This window comes from Myodes glareolus, chromosome 20, assembly GCF_982192425.1.
Source record: "Myodes glareolus chromosome 20, mMyoGla1.1, whole genome shotgun sequence".
In the NCBI taxonomy this organism is placed as follows: Eukaryota; Metazoa; Chordata; class Mammalia; order Rodentia; family Cricetidae; genus Myodes; species Myodes glareolus.
Window position 1 is genome coordinate 7,635,716 of NC_142045.1, and position 24,897 is coordinate 7,660,612.

Below are 24,897 nucleotides of genomic sequence, written 5' to 3' on the forward strand. Positions count from 1 at the left end.
GACGGGGTGGGAGGGGCCAGAGGCCTCAACCCTACACAAAGAACTGCAGGCGACTAAGGAACACTGAGAGTGGGAAAAGTCGTCTTCTCCAGGGAAAAGCGCAACAATGTGTCAGCCTGAAAATGTACATAAAAGTACTATTACACAGACTAAGCAGGTTCTATTTCTGTATTTGGAAATATGTAAGTGTGTGTGTTTGTGCGCGCGCGCGTGCGTGTGCATACAGCAAGAAGAATAAAAGGGAGGGCGTGAATTTGAAAAAGATCAGGGAGGAGGGTACGGGAGGGTTTGGAGGGAGAAAGGGAAAGGGAAATTATGTTATAATCTCAAAAGAACAATTAAAAAAACATAAAAATAAAAACACGAACTGAAGGAACCCAGAGAGCATCACTTGAGAGTCTCAGCAAACACATAGTGTGTGCAATGGAAAATAACAGGCTCTGTGCAATGGTAAGAAAGAAAGCAAAACGAGGAGATCCGGGATCTAGAAAATGAAAGTTTGCCATGGATGGGAGAAAAAGGTGCAGGTGGCAGAAAACAAAATTCCCTTCTGAGAGAGTGAGTCATGCTGACACGGAATAGAATTGCTAATTCTAACTACGATCTCTCAGATTTCTGGATTAATCACCGGAGGGAGCATTGTGGGAAACGTGCGAGCAGCGACAGTCGTTTTCCGAAAATAGAACTCGTCCAAAGCCTGGTAGGTTCTCAGCAAATTGGTCTGGGAGCCTGAATAAGCCGTTCCCTCCATCCGATCATATCAGAAGAGTGACAGGAAAAAGGCAGGCAATCTTCACACGTCCTTTCCCTCTCAGATACAGGATTACGTTATCTGGATATCATGCACCTCTATTGCAAATCCGTGGCAGCTGGCAGGCTCTGGCTGCAGACCCTCCCTCCCCCTGTGATGGGGACATCTACAGCAGGTAGAATCCCCAGATAACCACAGGACTCAATAATTCACTTCTGGCAGCTCTATTTCTTTTTTAATTAACAGCCTTCCCCAGCCAGAGGGAAGACTGCGCTGTAGAAGGCAGATTCCTGATAAACAGACCTTGACAATGGCCGATAAACAGGATGCTCCGCTGAGATGCCGCCAAAGCACAGGTGACAGCAATTATCCACTGTGCAACAGGGCCTGCCACCGAAGTCATCCCAAAGTCACAGCTACTTTGCAAAGAGCTGAACCTGTCCAAGGAACTGTGGTCCTCTCCAAACCCCAGCGTCCCTCTGCTCCTGCAGCGGCATTTGGAGAACCCATCTCTGTGCTGAGAATCTCTAGTTATGCAAGCTCGGTGCAGCTTTCCTTGAAAGAATGATGTCATTCACGGATACCTCCCGTGTTTGCAAGCATTGCTGGAAAGTATCTAGAAGGAATTCAAAATCATGACGTGGCTTAGAGGCCAGGTGGTTCTAACAAGGGCCCCCCCCCCCATTATTGAAACTGGAGGCCAGAAGTTCCCTTACTCAGAGAAGCGTCTGAACACTTGCCGCCACGCCTTCACAGGATCAGTAGACAGCATTCTGATTCATGGAGCTCCATTTAACCAAACACACAGTAACGCGGGAAGCCACAGGGCTTGAGCGAAGCACAACCGGTTTTTAAACAGTGCTTAAAAAACTGTGCTGCCTTTGCCTTCCTAGTCTGTGCACCGTGGCGCTGATCCCAAACAGCTCCTTGGCGGCTTTGCGGGGCGGCACGGTCCAACTGAACCCCAAAACCTGCGACCCCGGGACAACCACGTTTCATTTTATTGCTTGTGTTAGCTTTCTAGCACTGTATCTGAAAACCTGAACTAATCAAATGAAAAGGAGGAAAGGTTTTGTGCTGGCTAGTTCTATGTCAGCTTGATACTAGCTTTAATCATCGGAGAGGAGGGACCCTCCATTGAGAAAAGGCCTCCGTAAGACCGAACTGTAGATCATTTCTTAGTGACTGATGGGGCCCAAGTCATTGCGGGTGGGCTGCTAGTCCAAGGTTCTAGAGAAAGCAGGCTGAGCAATCCATGAGGAGCAAGCCAGAAAGCAGCACCCCTCCATGGCCTCTGCATCAGTTCCTCCAGGTTCCAGCCCTGTCTGAGTTCCTGTTCTGACTTCCTTTGATAATGAACGGTAATATAGAAGTGTAAGTCAAACAAACTCTCCCCCCCCCCCAAGTGTCTTTGGCCATGGTGTTCATCGCAGCAATACTAACCTAACGAGGATAGGTACATTAGGGCTCACAGTTCAGTTTTCCATTCATGGCTAGCTGGCCTTCTCGCTTTGTGTCTATGGTGCCACACTGCATCATGACAGGAGAGAGTACAGAAGTGTTCTAGTCACCTCTTGACAGCAGAAAAGCACGGAGAGAGGAGGAGTCTGGGGTCCCAGTCTCCTGTGAGAGTGGTCCGGCCATCACCTAACTTTCTCCCGTCTAACCCCATCTCTTATTCGCCACCTCCCTACCGTGCCCCAGGCTGGAGATGGAGCCTTTTAACATCCAGGCTGTTGATAGCCAAGCCAGATTCAAACGATAACGTGGTTGAAACATTCTGTAACTGCTACCCTGCTTCCGTAAATCTGGACACCTCCATCACTCTCACACGGACTCCTGGAGGCTTCTGTTTGGCCTGCCCTTACCTGCGTCTTAGTTTTCTGGCTTCACTGATCTCCTGATTTCTCTTTTATTCTCAGTGTAGGGCAAACTGCCTATACTGGAATTACATGCTGACCTTTCCTGGACCCGTATCGCTGCCTGACATTGCCTGCTCTCCCTCAGACCTACTTCACTGTGGAGCTACCAGAGGAATGACAAGCTTTATTTCTTAGTGGCAGATAATGGAGGGCTGAGAATGCCTAGAGAAAGTCCCCATTAGCTGGTGGTAGTTATTCATGGATCGATTCTTAGAAATCACAACGTGTTCTATTCTCCAGGAGCCCTCCATCCATCAGGAAGGATTAGAGACAAGATAAAGTGGAAGCTAGAGGCGGCACACAGCTCCCCATAAGACTTGCATGTAAAGATTCACGCTACCAAGTATTGCTATAGGAAGAAAATGCCCACAGGAAATCACTTCAAGCTGGCACAATTCAAGAATGATTTACTGAGAGTGTGACATGTTAGGGAACTCTTAAAAGATGAGAAAAATTAATCCCATAAAAACAAAGGAGTCAGGCATGGTGGATCATGCATTTGCTCTTCTCAGCAGTCAGGAGGCTGAAGTCAGAGGATCACCATGAGTTCAACATCAGCCTGGGCTGCGCAGTGAACTCCAGGCCAGCCCTGGCTAGAGACCTGTAAAACCCTATGTCAAAACAACCAGAAGGGAGGGGGAAATTAGAGAAGAAAAGAGGGAAGGGTGAAAAGGGGAGGACAGTAGAGGAAGAAGGGGAAGATTCAGAGGAGGGGGGAGGAAAGCCGGGGGGGGGGGGATGAAGGTGTCTCAGACAGAGAGAACTGAGATAGCCAATACAAAGAGGCCATCTGCTGTCCTGGAAAGAGCAAGGGCTCTGAACGTCACAGGAGGGTTTGCAGCCCAGTTCTGTCATGCACTATCAGAGAACCTTAGGGGAGGGACCAGAGTGGATCTGAATCCTTGTCTGTAAAATGGAAAGATGGGAACCATTCTATTTAGAATTCTGTGATAACAGCCCCACAGAGAGGTGCTACACGGCAGTCTCAGTACCAGGTAAACAGTTTGGCTACAAATACGTGTGTGTGCGTCAAATCACTGTACGGGAAACCAGGCTAGAGATTTCCTTTAGGTACCTGTTATATGGCCGCTTGGACTCAAATTCAAGAAACTGCACTCAGTGAATCATATGGACCAGGATGTGGTACAGCCTGAACAGAGCTGTAGATTAATGTGGTAGCAACAGGAAAGTCTTTTGGGAAGGGGGAACAGACAGAGACAGGAAGTTCAGTCGAGTACAAAGGAATTCATACCGCAAACAAGTGCAAAAGTAAAGACAGAGCCGATTCTAGACACGAAAAAGTACACAGACTGCTAATAACCACAAGTAGATGGATATCAGCATAAAAATGGAAAAGTAAGAAGACTTTAAGGTAGCGCCATGAGAGACTGAGAGAACACGAGAGACGGTGAAGTCTGGAAGAAAAATACAAATGTGATTAAATTCTAGGCTCCAGTGTGACACGTGATTGTTGCCCTAGTCACGAGGGGAAGTCTTGAAAGCTGAGAGCACAGCCCAGCAATGGTATTTGAACTGGGTCTTTTATCTCCTGTGTAACAAAAAAAGGAGTTACTATTTAATAGGGTTTGTCTAGCACAGCAACCCTGATTGCTGGCATAGGAGGCAGTAGCTGCCTTCTCCAACCACATAAGCAGTGTTGGAGCTGTGAGCTAGAGACACACACAACAGCCAACCAGAGAGCTGGGAGCCCTCTGTCACTTCCTCTTAGGCTCTCCCCTTCTCTCTGAGAGGAAGTCTTCAGCTAGGCCGGTCACCCGTACTCCTCACTCTTGGCTGATGGGACACAGACAGGTGTCCTCCGGTGGATCAAACAGATGTTTCTACCAAATAACATTTTTGAGGTCCTGAAGCAAAGACAAGGAGTAGGTTTTGAACCCGTGCAAGTAGCAGCAGGTTTCTTCTGCAGCATGACCTGGTGGCCTGCTTCCTGCTCACACTCTTCACTCCAGTCTCCAAGAATTGGGAGCAGTGTTTAAAGTTACCTAACATCCGCCCAAGAGTTGTTTTCCTACTTAAGCTAACCACGATTGGATTCTGTTGCTGTAGAACTCCGAAATGTCTCTTCTGTAATTGATTCCTTCTGAATATAATAAGAAGCAGAGTCAGTGAGTGATCCTAGCGCCGGACTCTCTTGGGTTTGTTCTCTGGCCCAGCTCCTTCCTGACTGTGTTATCTTGAGGAAGTCATTCATCTTGGCTGCTCCAATTCCTACATCTGCAAAACAGGGGTCTTAACCCTGACCCGCGGCATGGTGGGCTGTGGAAACAAATTAGATGATATAAAGCATTTACCATAGACTTGATGCTTCGATGCAGATTGAGTCAGAGGTGATAGCAATAATGCCGTGGACGACAGCAGTGGAAGTGTCCTTTGAATTAGCCATGATTTCTGTCCTTTAGTATGAGGGTCATATGTAGTAGAAAGCTCATAATTAAAAGGAATGATACAACACACAAGAACATAGCACAAAAGCATTTATGCTGCTTTACCAAAAAAGTCCTCGGTAGCCAGCCGTGTTGGTACCACAGAAGTGTTAGGGCATTCCCTCAGACTGGAGAAAGCTTTCAGGGCTCCCCTAAGAACTTGTGGGTAGATGGGGAAAAGATAACAAAAGAGATTTGTGGTAAGACTTGAGAGTTTCAAGAAGCCAAAAGTTCTCCGCAGGTCTCTTCCGGGGCTTGTGGTTAGACACAGGAAGATCTCAGGAAAAGGAAAGGAAGGGTCCTCCTTGAGAAAGTGTGGAGACACCCCCAGGATGAGGAGGCAGCTATGGCCCGCATGAAAATCTCTAGGCCACAGATCTTGCTATAATATTCTTAGATCTTCTCTCCGAGAAAACTAATCAAGAATATGTGCACGTGTAAACCTGAATATGAGCTGTGTGCTACTGTAGCCTTCATCAATATTCTCCAAGATGTGTTTGTCCCCTGCACCATCTAATTACTGTGAATTCAATTTCAGAATCTTCTAGTACAATGACTTTGGGGGATTAAAATACAATTTTTCCCTCTATATTTCTGATTATCCCGGTACCACTTATTGAGAAAGACCATCTTGCCCTGTGGCTCTGTAATTCTACTCTGGAAATAAATCGAGAGGCCATATGTGTACTTGTTTCAGGGCTGTCTCCTGCTCCAGGCGTTGATCTGTCTTTTCCTATGCTAGCAATGCATTGTTCATTCCTGTGCCTTCACCATTAGCCTTCTTAGTGCACAGTGCCAGTCCCTCAATGTTGTCTTCTGACTGCCATAGTGATTCTTGGTATGTGCTTACAGTTATTTTACAATCCCCTTGTCAAATCACACACACACACACACACACACACACACACACACACACACACATGCACGCACATGTGCACGTGCACACATGCACTTCTGATCCATTTAATACAATCATACTGAATCCACAGGGCAGCACAGAGGAGCATCGACATCCTTACAATATTGAAAAACGGCAGTGGCAGATTTCATCTGGTGCTAGCGGATACTTAACACCAAACCAAACCCTGAGTTTGGATTACTATGGGGAATTTGGGATCCAATTAACTGAGTAAGAATTTGCAAGACGTAAACAGAAGACTTACTATCTCACAATGCTAGGAAAATAAAACAAATTAGCATAGAATACTGATAGAAAAATCATATGCATCTGTAATTCTTCAACTTGTAATGCAAAACATAAGATTTTATGGGACTCTTAGTGTACAAGCCACATGACTTCAAGGGTGCCATTCTTTTCAGCCACAACACAACTGTTTCAGATAAGTCTAACAGCACGTAGGGAGGAATGATGCCCTGATGTTGTTTGGGAGAATAGTTCAAGTACTAGCTTGTTTGCAACTTAAAGTTAAATATGCTCTTAAAATGGACAGAGGGATGACAAACAATAGGAGCCAGAATAAAGGTTTCATGCTCAAACCGGGAGCAATAGCATGAGAGAAGCATCCTAAATCTAGCCAGCAGCTGAGCCCTGGATCCGGGGCTTACCTTTCTACAACAGGTTCTGTGCCCTCTGTGCTTAACGCTGTGCAGAGCACATCCTGAGGCTCCTCTGTTCACCAGAACCACAACCAATGGGAGGCAGAACAGGAGAGCAGGGAGGAGACTATGATCAAAACTACAGTGCATGGAGTTCTCTCCAGACTCCAGAGGCCACAGGGGTTAGGACGGTTGTGCAGGCTGCGTCCATTATTCAAGCCGTATAGGTAAGGTCAGTCAGGCAGGCTGTGGATGCTATGCAGGCTGTGTGGGCAAAGTGAGCTGTACAGCTTTTCTCAGTCACGCAGCCTTGTAAAGGTCACGCGGGATGTAGGGTTTTATCAGCTATGCGGGCTGTGTAGGTGATGGCAGTTATGCATGACAGAGAGGTTATGCAGGGTGCAGAGGTCTTGTCAGTTACTCCAGCTGTGCAGGTGATGTTGCTTAGGCAGGCTGCACAGCTAATGTCAGTTATGCATGCTGCAGGGGTTATGTGTGCAGTTTAAGTTATCAGTTATTCATACTCGAGAGGTTGTGCAGGGTGTAGAGGTCACGTCAGTTATGTGGGCTGCAGATGTTACACGGACTGCAAAGGCTATGTTGCTTAGAAGGGCCGTAGATGCTTTGAGAGCTGTAGAGTTAACGTCACTTCTGCAGGGTGAAGAGTTTACAATCTTGCTTAGGCCGATTACAGAGTTTATCCATATCAAAGAGGGTGCACGGGCTATGGTTTATAGAGCAGATACTGAACTTTCTGTGGAAGGTGCCCTCCCACTCCTGTCTGTGCTTCTCTCTGCAGCAGGCCCCCTCTTGGAAGAGGCTGAACTATAGGTAGAGCAGTAAGCCACTGTTGCTCAGAACACCTTACCAGGCAAACCCAACCAAGTGGTCATCATCTCCTTGCTGTGGCTGACTAATACCAAAATACCAGCAAACTGATCTAGGCGTTCTGAATGTGCACATAGGGGTTGAGCATGGTCCTCTCTGAGTGTCTAATGAGGAAGTAGGAAGGCCAAATTTTGGTCACCAATACACACACATACAGACACACACATGCACACACACATACACACACACAAGCATACACATCTGTGTATACACACATATAAACACATGAAACATGAAATCACACACATGCATGAGCATGCACACATGTGGACACACACAAACACAGGCACACACATACATATACACATGTGTATACACACGTAAACACACAAAAACATGAATTCACACACACACACACACACACACACACACACACCAATGCGCAGAAGACTGCAGTGAACATTCAAACAGACTTTCACTTCTGTTCTATGGATCTTCTGCTCTGAGGGCCAATAGCTCACTATTTCCAATATCTAAATTGTAGAATAGTTTTAGCGTCTGGTTATACAGTGTGCTCTCCTCAAGAGTATCTCAGGTATTCTAACCTGGGCTTGCGTTGCTCTTGCCGAGGAATTGTCGTGACACTTGATGAAGTTAAATTTCCAACGGGTTATTTTACTGACCAGCTTTGCTCCAACCTCTATAAACCTGGACTGAATCAACTAATGTAAAACTGCAGTAATCTTCCCACCTTATCGGGTTTCTGTTTAATACATACTATTAAAATTGAAATGCAGTGCTTCACTCTCCGAAAGGCATGTATATTTCCTGGTATGTTTATTACAAAGTATTCTGAAATTTTTGGTTTTATAGTCAATGTAATCATTTCTTCATTTCATTTTACTTAATTATGCAGATATGCATAAATAAAAAGTCATCCTAAAACATTGCAGATGGCTAAAAGTAAGCCCTCTGTCACTCAGCCTTCTAACCCTTCTCCTCTCACCAAATGGAGACCTAGAGCCGGGCCCCCAGCATCTACACACCTCCCATGTTCTCCAAATGGGGGAGGGGGCCTTTGTCTACCACCATAAAGTCCTAGCTACGTATTTCCCCCATGACTTCTCGTGTAGTGGTGCTGTCCAACAATAGTTTGCATGTCCCCAGATGACGCAGTTTTGTCTGGAACTGTCATTACGATGCTGTAAAAATGTGACCCTGGGGACTGAGAGATGACCGCGTGGCTCAAAGCATTCACTGCCCTTGAAGAGAACCCGAACTCGGTTCCCAATTCTCACTTGGTGGCTCACAATCAACTGTGCCTCCAAGAAGACCCATAGCCTCTTCTCATCTCTGAGGTCTCCCACACTTGTTTGGTGCACAGATACACACCGGGACACACACATACATATAAAATAAAAAAAAAATCTTAAAGTGTGACTGGATTTATGTGTGTTTCCCCACTCGAGAACACAGAATTCCCATTAAGTTCTTCACAATGAATATGCTACCTTTTTATAAAATCTCCATGCAGAAATGCTAGCATTTAAAAGAACTCTATGAAGTTGGGTCTCAGAGTGAGCAGCTAGTCTTTTACTGAAGACTGAGGTTTGACATGCTGGTATGCCTCTGTACTCCCAGCAATTGGCAGCTTCAAGGAGGAAGACCACAAGTTTAAGGCTAGCCTTGGCTACATAAGAGACTGCTTCAAAATCACAATGAAAATTAAAAAGTATTATTAAATTGCTCTACAAAATAATTTGCCAATTTGTGTCAATATAATGAAAAGGACATTTCACTCTATATTTTACATTTTGATACTAAATATATAATTTGCCAAATCTTCATTCAGTAACTGTTTTAAATTAATATTTGTTATCCATATTAATATCTGGCATTTATACCTGCCTTGATCTTTTTACTATCTTTTATTAGATATTTTCTTTGCCCCACTTTGATGACCCAGGAACACACTCTGTTCTTCCTGTGAACATGAATCTCTTGTCTGTCATATGCGCATTTTCTTTGATTTGAAATTTTGAGTTTGTTAAGTTTGAGATTTATAAAGTATGTTTTGTTAACAGGCTAAACAATAAGATCTCGGTAAGGACTAATAATTCCAAAGTATTTATAGCCACAAGTAGCATTTCATGGTAAGTATGTCTTTGTTCTTCTGAATCTGTGTCTTACTGCTTTCCCCCTAAGTTGGTCATCCTTCCTCTGTGGTCCCGCAACTCTCTGCACCTGTACCGACAAGGCACTCGAAGCCAAGTGTTTTACATTCTTTATCTCACATCCTCCCACAAGAGAGAGTGAAGTGAGGATGAAGAAGCCAAGGCCCTACCTTAGCTGCTGGTACTGGAGGCCGACGAGCTGAGAACTGAGCTCCATGGTTAACAGAGCGCTGAACTGACACTTGGAGAATCCTAAGGTAGTCACTTTACCCTACTGTGACGAGATGCCAGAGACGGTCCGCTTCAAAAGAGGAAAAGGTTATGTGGTCCATGACCAGATCCCCTTACTTTCCCTCCCGTGGGGAGGTGACATCTCACAGCAGCAGTGCATTATCTGCTGGAGATATCTGATGGAGAGATGAAGGGAGAGAGTCGGGTTCCCAGTATTTCTTTCAAGGGCACACCCCCAATAATCCAGGTGTCTCCATCAAGCCCAAACTCTTAAGGGTTCCGTAACTTCTCCCAAGTACCACAGGCTCACAGTGAAGCACTTGACCTTTGCAGGGCACACATCTGACCCACAGAGAGTGTGCAGCTAGATTCTCACTTCAAAACCTCTCCGTAGTCTCCTCCTGCTGGTGGCCCAGGCCGTGCTGTAAACTATGCTTGATTCTCAAAACAGTGGATCCGAGTTTCTCAGTTTTTCTTCTTTGTTTACATTTTCATTTTTCTGTTTGTTTTGGGGTTTTGGGATTTTTTTTTCTTTGATTTTGAGAGCGACAACATGAAGTTGGATGGGTGGGGAGGATCTGGGAGGAACTGAGGGAGGAGAGAGAACGTGATAAAAATATTTTGTACAGAAAACATTTCCAATAAAAACTCTCACTGTTCCTCTCTCCGGATTCTTTCACCGATAATAAAATGTGAAAACCACAGATGTGAACACGCCGTTAGCATACCATGACCATTTGAAAAAATAAAAACACATCTTCACACATTGTTGCTTCGGTGTCCATAAACTAACTCTTGCCACTGTTAGAAACTCACGGTCTAAGCAGAGCGGTGGTGGTGTGTGCCCTGAATACTAACACTCAGGAGGCCGAGGCAGATGGATCTCTGTGAGTTCGAGGCCAGCCTGGTCTACAAGAGCTAGTTTCAGGACAGGCTCCAAAGCTACAGAGAAACCCTATCTCAGAAATCAAAACACAAAAAACATAAAACAAAAATCAAAGCTCTATGACTGAACTTTTCTGCATTTCCTACTTCAATGAGACAAAAACTTTAAGACATTCTCTTAGTTACACAAAAGCAACTGTGTCTCCCCCTTGTTGTCCATACAGGCTAAGAAGTTTGAAACCAAACAACATATAGGGGCTGGAGAAATGGCTTAATGGTTAAGTAGCTCTCTTTTGGAAGACCTAGGTTTGATTCCCAGAACTCACATTATGGCTCACAGCCATCTATAACTCCAGTTCCAAGGGATCTTATGCCATCTTCAGGCCTCCACAGGCAAAGAACATTCACATAAAATAAAAAATAATTTAACTTTTTAAAAGAAAATATAAAAAGACACTTTTTTAAAAAAAATCACAAGTGAACCCCGTTTTTGTTATACAATTTGAACTTCCTAGGTTTTATCAAATAATATCTTTTACTTGATTGATACTTTCTACATATGCTGTTGGAAGAATCTGGGGTGACTGGAGCTATACATGCAACACACACACACACACACACATGCACACATGCGTGCACACATACATGCACACACTTGTACCTGCACATACCTCACAACAAGGCATAAGTCATTGTGAAGTCTCTTTGAACTTTGCCAGCATTTTGTACAGTGACTCAAACCTGGCATGGACAGAAACAGAGGTATCATGGTACCAACAGCTCTCGGAAACCAGGATGCCTTAACGAAATGGTGCTGGGCCCTCGCTGGAGTCTAAAGTTGGATAGGAAACCTCGTTGACTTAAAAGCCAAAGGGAAATTGGGTTGATCACATTAAGTCAAAATTTCTTCACTATGATGAAGCGGGATGCTCGAAAGATTTCTTCATTGACTGGAGCAGCCTGTTGAGTCTCCGCGGCCTGAAAATAAGGTCACTGCAGAATATTTGAAAGAGTAACACACAGTAAACAAGTTTTTGCTTTTCCTCTCACCTGCTTAGGTTAAACACATTTTTAAAATCATGCAATATATGAGGAAAGTAAAGTAAGCTAGACAATGGGAAATCTGTTACTATAGTGTTTATTATTAAACTGCAAGGCAGAAGTAAACTTGAGAATGTTTCCTTCCTGTGTTTACTTGAAGGCTGAAGGTGGACCCAGAGATCCTCTCTTCAAAATAAGAGAAATTCTAACACCAGTCAGCTGGCCTCCGTGTAAACCTTCAATTTGTATTGTGAACGTCCTATGTAATCTTCTACTAGACTGTCTGCTAGAGCTGTCTGTTTGAACGTCTCGAGGTTTAATTATGAATCACTTGGCTTAATTTTGAATTTTTATTCATAAACAAATAAAATGTGGTTATAAAAAACTGTGGCTATAGGGTTTGAAGACAGGAGGATATATGCCATGCCCAAACAGGTTGTGCTTGGCCACATTCTGGTTAGACTGATAACTGAGAAGGTCTGAGCACTGTACGGTACAGTACCCTCCACATCTGTAACCACTGGGGAAAAGAAATAGGTAAATCGACTTGCTGCTGTACCAAGCAAAATACCCTTTATACCAAGTATACCATATCCTTCCCTATTTCAAATGCTATCCAGATCATCTGGGTGACTTCTCAGATTTATCACTGGTGACAACATTTAGATGGCAGACACATTGAGCTCTATTTGCTTCTGGTCAGCACAATCGAAATGACAAGTCTCAAGGAGGCTATAATTATCTGAGCATGTCTCTACTTGGTGACCTTTAGAACAAATGGAATCATCATTCCTCAATCCTATAAGCAAAAGTCCACATAGGAAGACAAAGTACTGAGCTATAGACCCAAAAACCATCCTTATTGATCACTCCAAATAATTCTTCTCCATGCTAGAAACCTCCCCCTTTTGAGAATTATTCTCCAAATGGTCCGTTTATCTTCTAGGTAGCAACTGGAAACCAGGTGGTCCTGGAAGGTTGTACACCAGGTCAGTTTATCTCTGTATTCCCATGGACAGTGGGAGTTATTTTGCCTTCACATTCCTATCATCATTGGACCGGGAATGGAGTGTAGATCCTCTTTGTAGCTTTCGGGATTTTTTTCTATCATTAAAAATCTCATTTTATGGGAAAAATCCTTGCCAATTACATATCAGACAAAGGATTAGTGTCTAGAAGGCACAAAGGGCTCAAAAAGGTGGACAGGACGACCAAGGGTCTCTGAAGTAGGATGTAGCATAAATCTGATTTAAAATGTGGTAGAGAACTAAGCGCATGCTCTTAATTGCTGAGCCATCTCTCCAGCCCAAGAGAGTGCTGATGTCATTAGTGTGGTTCATTCACATTTCCCTCAGCCCTCCATACCAAGGACAGCGCTGGGTAGCTGGTGTCCTACGACTTACCAGGAAAACACAGGCTGCCTGCCTCTGACTGAGCCTGTACATATCCCTGAGTATGCAAATCTGCTTATAAAATCCTACTTGTAACAGTGTATTAATCTACCCCTGAAAAACTGACTCCAAAATATCTTCAGGTTATAATGAAGGAAAAGTTCTGTTACTGAGTTTTCAAAAGATGAACAAACACCTTGGGTTTTTTTTTCTAATTTTTCCTCCATTTTACCATCAGAACATTTCACCTTCTGTCCCGATGATGAGCCTGACCCTTGCATTAGACAGCCAGTATCAACTCTAAAGAAATCACTAAGATTTCTCAGGAAGTTAGATAGCCAGTATCAACTCTAAAGAAACCACTAAGATTTCTCAGGAAATAGAAGATTTGGAAACCCAATCCATAAGAGCACACATTAAATATCTGAAGGGCAAAAAGGTTATAATTGAAAGCTGAATCGTGGTTCTGAGATTTAAAACTTTTTATTGGTATCCATACAGCACATTCCTGAGAGTCAAACAGACTACATATATAGATTCGTACCAAAGGCTATCCGCACACAAAGCTACCACAACCTACTGCCAAGAGAAAGCCTTGCTTGATATGGCATGAAGAGGAGGCACAGACTCTGTGTCTGAAGTTGAAGGAGCAATGAGGGTTCTTACTTCCAGGGTCCACTACTGAGAGCAGCTTGGGAAGAGGAGTGCCATCACCTCCACAGTGCAGAAGAGGAAACTGAGCCAGAGCACACTGCCGAAGATGGAGAACCGGTCAGAACTGGACCTGTGGTCAGCAGGTCCATCTCCACAAGGCGTGTCTAAGCCTACTGTGCCTCGGTTACAGATAGGTCCCCCAGTGCTTCCTCCCTAAGGCAAGCTGAAATGATCAGTTTTTTTCAAAAGTAAAGAAGCTTACTTCCCAGTGAAAAGGAAGCAAACAAATTGCTTACTTTTCTCTTTTACCTCTTCACAGGTACATAACGGACTGTCACCTATTCCAGATTACAAGGCTAGCACTTCCTTTCATCTAAACAATTGACAATGGTGAGGTTATATAGAAGTGAACCTACCTCTGGGGTGAAATAGAAACATGAACACTAACACACATGCATGCCTATGAGCACATACTCCTCCCGCTCCTCCCCAACACAGTAAAAATAAAATGTGGAAGACTTAAATAAGTGGAAAATTAGATAATATATATACTAGTGACAAAACTGTTATTTCATGAAATGTTACAATATTCTTACTGGGAGAAACTGGCCAAATGATACATGTGTTCTCTACAGGTTAATGCTCCCAAGTATGTGCTTAACCACAGCTCCATGGATACCTCAATGAAAATTAAAATTTTACAAGATCTGGATATTCTACAATGAATTTCAACCTTTTTTTTCCTTGCTCTTAACCAGGTAGATTTTGAAGGAGAATCATCTGGAGTCTTCCCACCACCAGGTGATCTCAGGAATTTTAATCACAGGGTTCACCTAGAGCTCTCACAGGACGGCTTCCACCGAGGGTTTCACACTGTCAGCAAATGGACGGGCCCAGCCCTTCTGATACGTCATTCACATGAATAAGACAGAGGAATAGGCGATTGCAAGCAATCCGGAGATGGGGTGGGGGGCTTCCTTAAGAGTCAATCTATGTCCAACTGATGTCATGAGATCATAAAGCAATACCCTTAAACAAAAGGATCTGCATTAATTCACATTTGTTCCATCTGTCTTTTGTACAGGAGGCGAAATTCTCCAGAAAGCTGTCCACACTTGATGACTTCATTCTCTCCCACCCACTCATTCCTTGTGCTCCTTCCACGCTGTCAAATCCTCGGGGACCACGTCATGAAGTTCAACTACTCACTCAGGGGTTCACAGCGTTTTCATGGTCCTCAGCCTCTCCCACGGTGTTTGCTCACTTCCTGTCTCTCATCCTCAGCTTTCTAGTCCCCTTCACTCACAGAAGCCCCTTCCCACGTCTGGTGCAAACTCCTTCCGCCGTTCCCAGCCGTCCGTTACTGGGACTCCTCTCCCCAGAGCAGAGTGACCCAAGCCTGGGGCCTCACTTTTCACCCAGAAACTCATTACGTCCCCCACAGCTGCCTCTCCAAGTCCTCAGGATGACATATAAATCTGTGAACTTACTCTAGTAATCCAGGGATTCTAAATCACAGCCCACATCCAGTCTCTCGCTGTAACAGGTCTGGAAGATGCAGATGTTCTTAAGAGTCATTTGGGCCTTTTGGTCCAAATATCAGACTATTGTTACATGGGGCTCTAACAGTGGGAATCTAACAGCAGGACCAGGCAGAGGGAGAACTTGTCTCCCAGAAAGAGATTTCACACGGTTCTCACCACTTGCTAGGCTGCCTTCCAGAATGAGAGTGAAGCTCGAACAGCGGTGGTGGGCATTCCCACCCATGATCCTGACTGCACAGATGTGGGTATCCACGGCCCTCTCACGTCAAGAACCAAAGAATGACTTAGGGAATCACCGGATCACTTTGCTCCCCTTCCCAACATGTCTACAATGAATAAATCTTCTCTCTGTTTTCTGCATTTTAATCTGGCTTTCTTCACTGACTTGTTGAGGACGGATACCCAGACTTGACTGGGGACCCAGGTTGTGATCCCCCAGGTTCATCACATCACCAGCCTCCTTCCCTTCTTCTAAGAATCACGCTAATCTGGATCCCCCTCCCCATGGCTCCTGCTACCAGTCACATCCCAGCCGCCATCCCTTCCCACCTCCATCAGTGCAAAAGCTGGCACACACACCTCCAGTCCGCTCTTGCCACTAACGTCACAGTGAGGATCTAGTGACACACTTGCTTGGAAAACCTTCAGCGGCTTTTTAAAGACAAAGACAGAAGTCTTTACCACGGTCCCTGGCTGTCTCGGCTTCTTCTGCAGCTCTCACAAAATCTATCTTCTTTAACATGGCCCCTGGCTGTCTCAGCTTCTTCTGCAGCTCTCACAAAATCTGTCTTGTCCCCTCAGGCTGAGCCTACATCTTCAATCCTTCATTTACAAGATTTATACTCAGTCTTATGATGTCAGCTCCATAAACACATCCTGTCTGTCCTTCAGTGTGAGCTCCCACATCACCGTGTCGTTCTCGTCATTGAATATCAATTTGACTTTCAGTTGGGTGGCTTGTTACTTGCTATGGGCCTTCTCAGTGGACTTGAAACCCTGCCAGGGGAGGATCACGCCTGTGCCCATAATTTTATCGTTACCCCCAAAGGAAAAACTGTCATTGTTATATCTGTTATTTAAATTTACTGTTCATTTTTCCTTTGATAATCTTTCTATTTTAATCATGAATTTTCCTTTCCATTCCCAAAAGTAGTTGAGAAGAAAACCACAATTAAACTTGCTTTATATCTAATTTGTATACCCTCCCAAGGCCTTTATCTATTGGAAAGGGTGAAGGAATATATGGAAGAGACTTATGTATATTCTAAGATGAGAACAAATGGGATTTTCAGATGTTAACTCAGTAAACAAAGGCAGGGCTGAGGTTTCCCTCATGGTATCACTTGTTTGCCTTTGTGATCCCCAATGGCCTATTGTCTCTAGCTAGAATCCTCACAGGTTTTACACCACACAAAACCATTAGCATGTGGGCATCAGAGCCTCCATTTCTTCTGTCTTCTCCTCATAACAGAGAACATTAGACTCACTATCGTCCTATTCCTTGGGTAAGTACAGACAGCAGGAATCCCAGGCGAACATGTCTCTAAGAGCAAATCTAACCAACGACCCATTTCTCTTGGCTGACGCAGCAGAAGCAGGCCCTGGTGAGAGCCAATGAGAACTGTGCTGGACTTAGAGGCTCTTTGACACTCGGTTGTCTTAGAGAGTCTAGCCTTCTCATTCAGACTATTTATCCTCAAGGGAGATGTTCTCCCAACAGCTTTTCTGCTCCAACCTCAGGAACAGTAACACCTATTCTGTAATTAATGTGCTAGCTACTCAGAATCCTCCAGAGAAAGATCCTGATTTAATAACTGCTGCAGATTTTCTGGTAGAGCATCATTGGGGGTAGGGGGGAGTATCTCATAGTCTAAATCCACCTGCAGGAGCTACCTATATGTCCTAGCAAAGCAGGTAGGAGAAAATGAAGCTGTTCTTGTTCCTTAGTATAAATATGAATGTGGTTGGTCCTGGGAGCTGTGGGTTCTTTCATTTCCTGATCACAAAAGCCTCCTCAGGATAATGGCTGCACAGACATCTGGACAGATGTGAACAAACGGCCCCACTTCAAGGGAAAAGGGAGAGAAAATATTCTAACCTCCCCGCCCTCGTTGCTCTTGTCCAAACACCGACTGGGTTGGCTACCACAAGCACCCTGCGCAGGTCAGCTCACCGTGAGTCAGTCTTGGGATTCAAGGGGCATTCGGAGCAGAAGATGGCCTTGAGGGTATGGCCACACTTTGAATGTGCTGTAGATGTACAAAGGTGGGGACTCAAACCTGAGAAATCAAACCCTAATTCCTCAAAGAACTCTGCCTTGGGCCAGGGAGAGCGGGCTACCATGTGATAACATGACACCTCTGAGGACAGAAATGGGAAGGTGTAGGAGCCAGGGGAGAGGGTGAAGTACAGATAGGTCTCATGAGGATTAAGCTTTGGAAATTACAGGAATTTCTCACTATGTCAAACAACACAAGGATTACAGACCGATCCGAGATATCCAAAATCCACTTCTCTCAGTACCACTCCAGTCCCAGAAGCCAGGGCGGTGTCTTCAAGCTGAACAGGCTCCACGAAGGACCCGTACATGGAAGGACCCTCCACTGTCAGTTCCACGGATCACTCCACAAGCACCAAGCCAGACAGCGAGAGGGACCAGCAAATCCCTGTTTATAGCAAACAGAATGTTGCAGCTCCTTGTTCCAGCTGGAACTGATTTTTGGCACGTGGTTTAATTCAAGTTTCCAACTTCATTTGATTCCAAGTACTTAACTGGCTTTTTCTCATCCAACGGCAGGGGAGGGTTAAAAATCGCAAAAGGAAACAAGAAACAAATCTGTCTGATAAGAGTCTGAATCTTCCATGCATTGAAAACAAGTATAAACGGAGCATGAAAGCAAGGGGAAGTCAGGAAAGGAAAGGGGAACAACACAAAAGGAACCTGTTCTAATCAATGTGAACGTTGAGAAGAACCCGGTCTAACCAATGCGAACATTGACAAGAACCCGTTCTAACCAATGCGAACGTTGACAAGACCGAGAGAGATGCACAAATGGCTAAGACAGAAGTCCCCACAAAACGGCCGAGAGAAACAGTTTTACTAACAAACTAAGTTTTAAATAATGTAATATTTTTACAAGGGAGTGAGAAATTTTTTTCTTTTTCAGGTGGATACAGTGTCCGAGGAGATTCTAGGAGTCAGAGGAGAGTCAACTCCCTGGAATTCCTGGGATGTTAAAGTCTTCAGAGGAAGACATCCGGCCATCTAGGCGCTGGGATTCACATGTACGAGTCATGTAACGTGGAATAAGGGACCGAAGCACAGATGTGTTCATCACACCTTACAACCAGAAAAATAAAACATTCAATATAATTTTCATTCATAGACAAAATGAAGGACTGCTTATGATGTTCATTAACTATATATAGTCCTTTTCTGTCTGGGTCTCTCTCTCTCTCCCTCTCTCTATCATACACACACACACACACACACACACACACACACCATTGATAACATGGCTGTAAGTCAGGAGTGTAAGCTGCTTGGCTCTCCCTGAAGGAGAGAGCCTGCTGCTGAGGGGGGAGCTTGACAGCTTCTGACTGTTGTACTGAGATCTGTGGGTCACGCTCTGCCCCAGCTGCTCCCAGTCAATGACGGCCTGGCAGGGGCAAAAACTGGGCCATTTCTGCCCTGTGTTTCATTCCTCACACGGGGCAGTCCTTTCAGTGGGGAACCCCTTGATGGGAGCCATGTATTCCTCACATCCCACACTCCAGTGGCCCCTCTTTCCCTTCAGAAGTCAGACCTGCACAGTGCCTCGGTTCTTTCCATCTTCTGCCGCTTACCCAATCAGAGCCCTTTGTGGGCTTCTCTCCAACCCATCTACACATCAGATCCCAGGAAGAAACCTGCTCTTCAGAACACACGCACTGACGTAACCACCAAAGATACAAACAGGACTGGCTTCTGCACTGTTTTATACGAAAGGAAGCATATTGTTGTTGATTCCCACTGCATTAAATTTTACAAATACTACACGCTTACTTGAAACCATCCTCATGACAAATATTAACTTAGCTCTTAGTTTTCAAAGGCAAAAATGACTAAGTTATTTAATGTAGACAATTGAGGTAAATGAAATATTAACTAGAAACTGTTGATAAACAATCACAATCCTTACTTCAAAGACAGGAAGAGATAGTTTGTTCCGTAGCTAAGTATGATTGAACATAACCCCAAAACACAAGCCTAGGCTCCCTCAAATACCATGTTCAAATGTGGCAACGGTGTCATACAGTTTTTATAGTAGTGGAACAAAGGAAGTCATAAATCAAAACACTTCAAAAATATATTGAGGGACCAAGCAAAGTCTACCCACTTGGGTAATCCATTGGGATAACTAACTGATTTCTGATTGGATTTGAGGCCCTGCCTCACAGAAGGGAATTCATGTCTGTTACCACAAAACTGGCCAAAGGTCCCTGTCTGGGGAGGTCAGAAGTCCTAGTGGCAAAGCTGTTGCTGCTGTTTTGCCAAATGAAGATGATGGATCTGTCAAATTGCCTTCTAAATATTTGTGCTTACGTCCATAGTTCAATGCTGCTCTCTGGGTTATGGAAACTGCTTTATCCAGTGGGTGGCTATTTCTAGAGAAACAACTGGCCAAAGTACTAAGAATAAATGACTGTTGAATGCTCACCCTTAAATAGGATGTCTGGATCACACCCTCGAAAGCTCATGGATCATCATGGAAGAGGGGGTGAAAAGAATGCAAAAGGTCGGTGACAGGGTGGAGCGCAGAAGAATTCTGTCTTCCAGGGAGGACACGGACATTGCATTCTTAAACTCTTGGCAGCCATGATAAGATGCCGAAGAGCTGTACAAAATGTTCTTAACAGTGCAGTAGTGGCACTGTATCTTGGGCATAGCAAACAACCACCCAACTGGACTTACAGCCCACTGAATAGGAGGGATTCATAGCTAGTACTGTAAAACTGGCCAACTAGACAAGGCTGGAGAGGTCATGAACCTTAGAGGAAACCCTACTACTGACACTTCCTCAACAGTATGATCACTAACTGCATTCCAAAGATCTCTCCTTTTACCCACAGAGAAGTATAGTCATCATCTCTCATTAGAGACACCTCTTCAGACAGCAGACCAAGACCATTAAAGAAAGACACAGTGGATCACAATACAGATCACTTACAAAGGACGCCCAACTTCAGATGACACAAACATCTATAAGACATCCCCCACACTTAAGGCCTAGGTAACATCGCAGAAAGTAAGGGCCCCTGAGGAACAGCGTGTCTGCTGTGGGACAGTGTCTTCTACCTACGTCAGGAATGACATATTGAAATCATTGAAATCTCGTCTCAATTGATGTGGTTACCTAAACAAGACATACACAATGACAATACCGTTTGACACACCTATGTGGATGAGGGAAATGGCACAAGGTCCTACCTCTAGATAAAGAGATCCAGGCCACCAATGGTTGCTGAGAGAGAAAGAAAAGCTTCCCCAGGGACAAGCCCTTTGACGGGTTCTCCAGCCCCAAGTGGTCAGCCCTAAACACGCGCACATACAAACCACACGATATGGGCTCAGCAGGCTGTATGTGCACACGCGTAGATGTAACAGTGATGGTTAAAGGAGAAGAGGCCATGACTTGGCAAGGAGTTTGCGGACACAGGAGGAGCTGGAGGGGAAGAGTGGGGTTAGAAATGAGGCAAATACAGTGCTCATGAGTAAAATTCTTAGGGTTTGTTTTTTTTAATTAAAAAGGATCCTGAGAAACGCTTTCAGCTGATGACGTGGTTGCTCTGTGGTCAACACTGGCTCATCCAGCTAATCCTGTGGTCTGCCTAACCTGCCGAGATTAAAGCCCCCGTTGCTATCATAGGGGAGATATAGCTGACTCAGTTTTGATGCTAGATTGCAGCTTTTTATCCGCTCCCTGTCAACGCCTGTGACACCACCGGTTTTGTTTTCGGAGATGGAAGTGTGGCCCAGCTGTGCAAGAATCTGACGGCAAAAACTCTAAATAGCAGCAACGTGCAAGCACTCAATTTGTCTGCAAACACGTTAGAAGCCCAGGGTAATAAACTCTCCCAAAACACATTCAAAACCCCAGCCACTGTTCGGCTCGCCAGGCCCGGGTCTGTTGCTGGGGTTCCTTCCTTGGCATCTGGTTTCCGGCTTAGGACCCATAATTAATTTACCAAACCTTTAAGCTCTGTAGCAAACTGCTTGAGCAAGATCCAGCGCAGCTCATGAGAACAACTGGACCTGGGCCATTTATATAAACAAAGATTCATCTGGTTTAACCTACTGTCAGGGGAACTGTCGTAGGAAGGAAGGGATGGGAACAGGAAAAGTAGAGAGACCTGCGGCAACTGTTTGGCTCCCACCCTTGAACATATATTTTGCCCCGGAAGTTCCCACTACTTCTGATTCCCATACAGAATCATCTGTATGCACTTCTTCCCACTCACGTTATTTTATCTCATTATCAAAACAATCCTGCGATAAGATTTGCTTAACTCCATTTTTTGCAGAACGGGACATGATATTGGTTTAATTTGTAAGGATTTAATGAGATTTACCATGGGGCAGCCTGGAGACCCCAAATAATAACTCTGCTACACAACTTTTTTTTTCTCAGCATGTCATGCACCATTTTTTTTTTCAATTAACACACTATCCCAAAAATGTATTAGTGGCTGCTCAAGTGTTTCTTACCCACAAAAGAGCCCCCCATTATAGCCTTTACAGGGCAAAAAAGTAATACAAATGAGGGGAGAAAAATCAGAAATTTTATGAACCTGAAACCTTATGAAAGTGAGGGACTAGGAACGGATAACACTGATAGCAGACAGATAAAGACCTGGGCCACAGCTAGACAACAAAGATGGCAGACGCATGGCGTCCTTACCCTCCTGACCCCAGACAAGCCTGGCACACTGTTTCTGAACCCGTGAGGCCTCCTCACCAGCAACATGGTCAAAGCAGGTTCAGGATATATTTGGGCCAAACATTCTGGGCCTACCAACCTCTCTGTCTTTGTTCAAACTGACCAACCCTAAATCAGAGGAAGAAGGCCCCCTCTAAAGTCTGAAACTCTTCAGCTCTTAAGGCATGATTGGGCTTTAAGATTCATTTCCTCTGCTCTTTGCATGCCTGGAGTATGTGAGTTCCCTCACCTTAATAAAAGCCCTCCTTCACCGGCTGCTGCTGGCTGCCCTGTCTGAGATTTCCCCGCCCTTTAAGTATTTAAGTGGCAGAGAAAGACAAGCCCCATCCCAACCCTGAGGCAGAAAATAAAAAAGGCATCTCCTCTTTGCCACTGTGTTCCAACAAACTCTGCACTTTTTTGGCTGGCTTCCTAATGCCTAGGTTCGAGTAATCCTCCTGCCTCAGCTCCCCAGCACAGCTGGACTATGGGCTCCTGGAGCAGACCATTGCATCCAGGCTGAACTCTCCGTTAATGTGCGGTGTTTCAAATGCTATGGGATTAGAAACCACGTGATCGATGAATAATACGTTAAATTATTTCTCTTTCTGGTGGCACGTGGTACTGAAAATTGAGCCCCAGGTCTCACACACGCTGTGCTAGCACGCGCGTGCTTAGCTACATTCCCGGTCCTTTAGTTTGACACAGGAGCTAAGTTGCCCATCCTGGCCTTGAACATTTTCTATAACCTGGACAGGCCCTCAAATTGTAATCCTCCTGCCTCGGCTTCTAGTGTACCTGAGATTACAAGCCACTGAGCTTATTTCTTCTTTGCTTATCTATCTATCATCTATCTATCTATCTATCTATCTATCTATCTATCTATCTATCTATCTATCTATCTATCTATCTGCCTGCCTGCCCATCTGTCCATCCATCCACTCACTCATCTATCTATCTATCTATCTATCTATCTATCTATCTATCTATCTATCTATCTATCTATCTATCTATCTGCCTGCCTGCCTGCCTGCCCATCTGTCCATCCGTCCACCCACCTATCTATCTATCTATCTATCTATCTATCTATCTATCTATCTATCTATCTATCTTTTGAGACAGGTTCTCAAGCATCCCCGGCCAGCCGCTAACATCATGTAGCTGAGGGTAGTCTCGAACTTCTGACCCTCATGTTTCCACTTCTCCAGTGCTGATCACAAATGTCTCCCACCTCACTCAGTTAAGCACGACCTCAAACTGAACCCCGGGCTTTGTGTAAGCTAAGCAAGCACTCCCCCAGCTGAGCTACAACCCCAGCCTTAAGCTCATTTCTTGAGCCGCCTCCATGTGTCATCAATAGTGCAGAGAATGCTGGTGAATCGAATCTCCTGAACTCAAAGGCTGACAGAGGATATCAACATACACAAGCAAGTTCAACAACAGCAGGAACAAACTCTTATGTATGTCCATGGCACTCACCACAGGAGGCCACAGGAACCAGCCTTCAGAACTTCTTCTCTCTACAACCATGCTAACTAAGGCTCCCTATTTGAGACGACGGCCACTAATGAAGAAAGGAGCAACACTGTATGCTACTCTATGACTTTATATGGTGATGAGGGTTGAATCCAGGGCCTTGTTGTGGGGCGTCAAGTTCTCTACCACTTAGCTATCAGCTCCAATGGTTTTGTTTTCTGCTTGATTGATTGATTGATTTTTAGAATAGCTATGCAATCTATTATAACTGGCTTGTAAGAAAGCTAGCTGAATTGGCAAGTAACAGCAAATCACAGCAACTATGTTGCGGTCTTCAGAATCCCCAAGAGGTCAAGTTGAAACAGACTGTATTACTTGGCTCCCCTTCTGTATCTGTAGACCTGGTACTGGCAAGAAGCTTCATTCTAGCAAGTTCTCAGGTAATTGGGATGCTACCGGAGCAGGGACCACACTCTGACAAATGCTGACCCGGAAAATCATTTCATTGAAACTGGAAACAAAATTATAATAGCACTAACACAATTATACTAATATAATTGAATCCACATGCCTTATGGTCTTATGTTTAACTTTTGAGGGGTATTTTTTTCATCCACAAATAAATGTTTATACAGATTATGAAAGTTATGAAAGCCACAGATTGCCAGGCAGTGGAGAAACATGTCTTTAAGGCACACGTGTACTTCCCTTTACTGGGAAGTGAAGGCAGGAAGATCTCTAGGTTTGAGGCCAACCTGGTCTACAGATTGAGTTCCAGGACAGCCAGGACTACACAGAGAAACCCTTTCTTGAAAACAAAAATGAAACAAAACAGAAAACATTGGTTCATCCTCTAACTGAAATTTGTAAAAAGAAAAAAAAAAACACAGAACACACAAGGACTGGTAGCTGTAGAGGCCTAGGAAACACTATTCCAAAGTTAGACACTTAAGTTTAGAACTTGTTTTCTTGTCTCAAAAGAAATAAACGATAACCTGCTAAACTCTAAGTAAAACCTCCTGTTTGAAGAAAAAAATCAG

At 44.5% G+C, this 24,897-nt stretch overlaps 1 protein-coding gene across 1 annotated transcript in view; it reads right to left on the reverse strand.

Moving 5' to 3' along the window:
* The window catches only part of Dchs2 (dachsous cadherin-related 2), a 200,358-nt gene that overhangs the window by 139,023 nt on the left and 36,438 nt on the right, over positions 1 to 24,897 (reverse strand). The window lies entirely within an intron of this gene.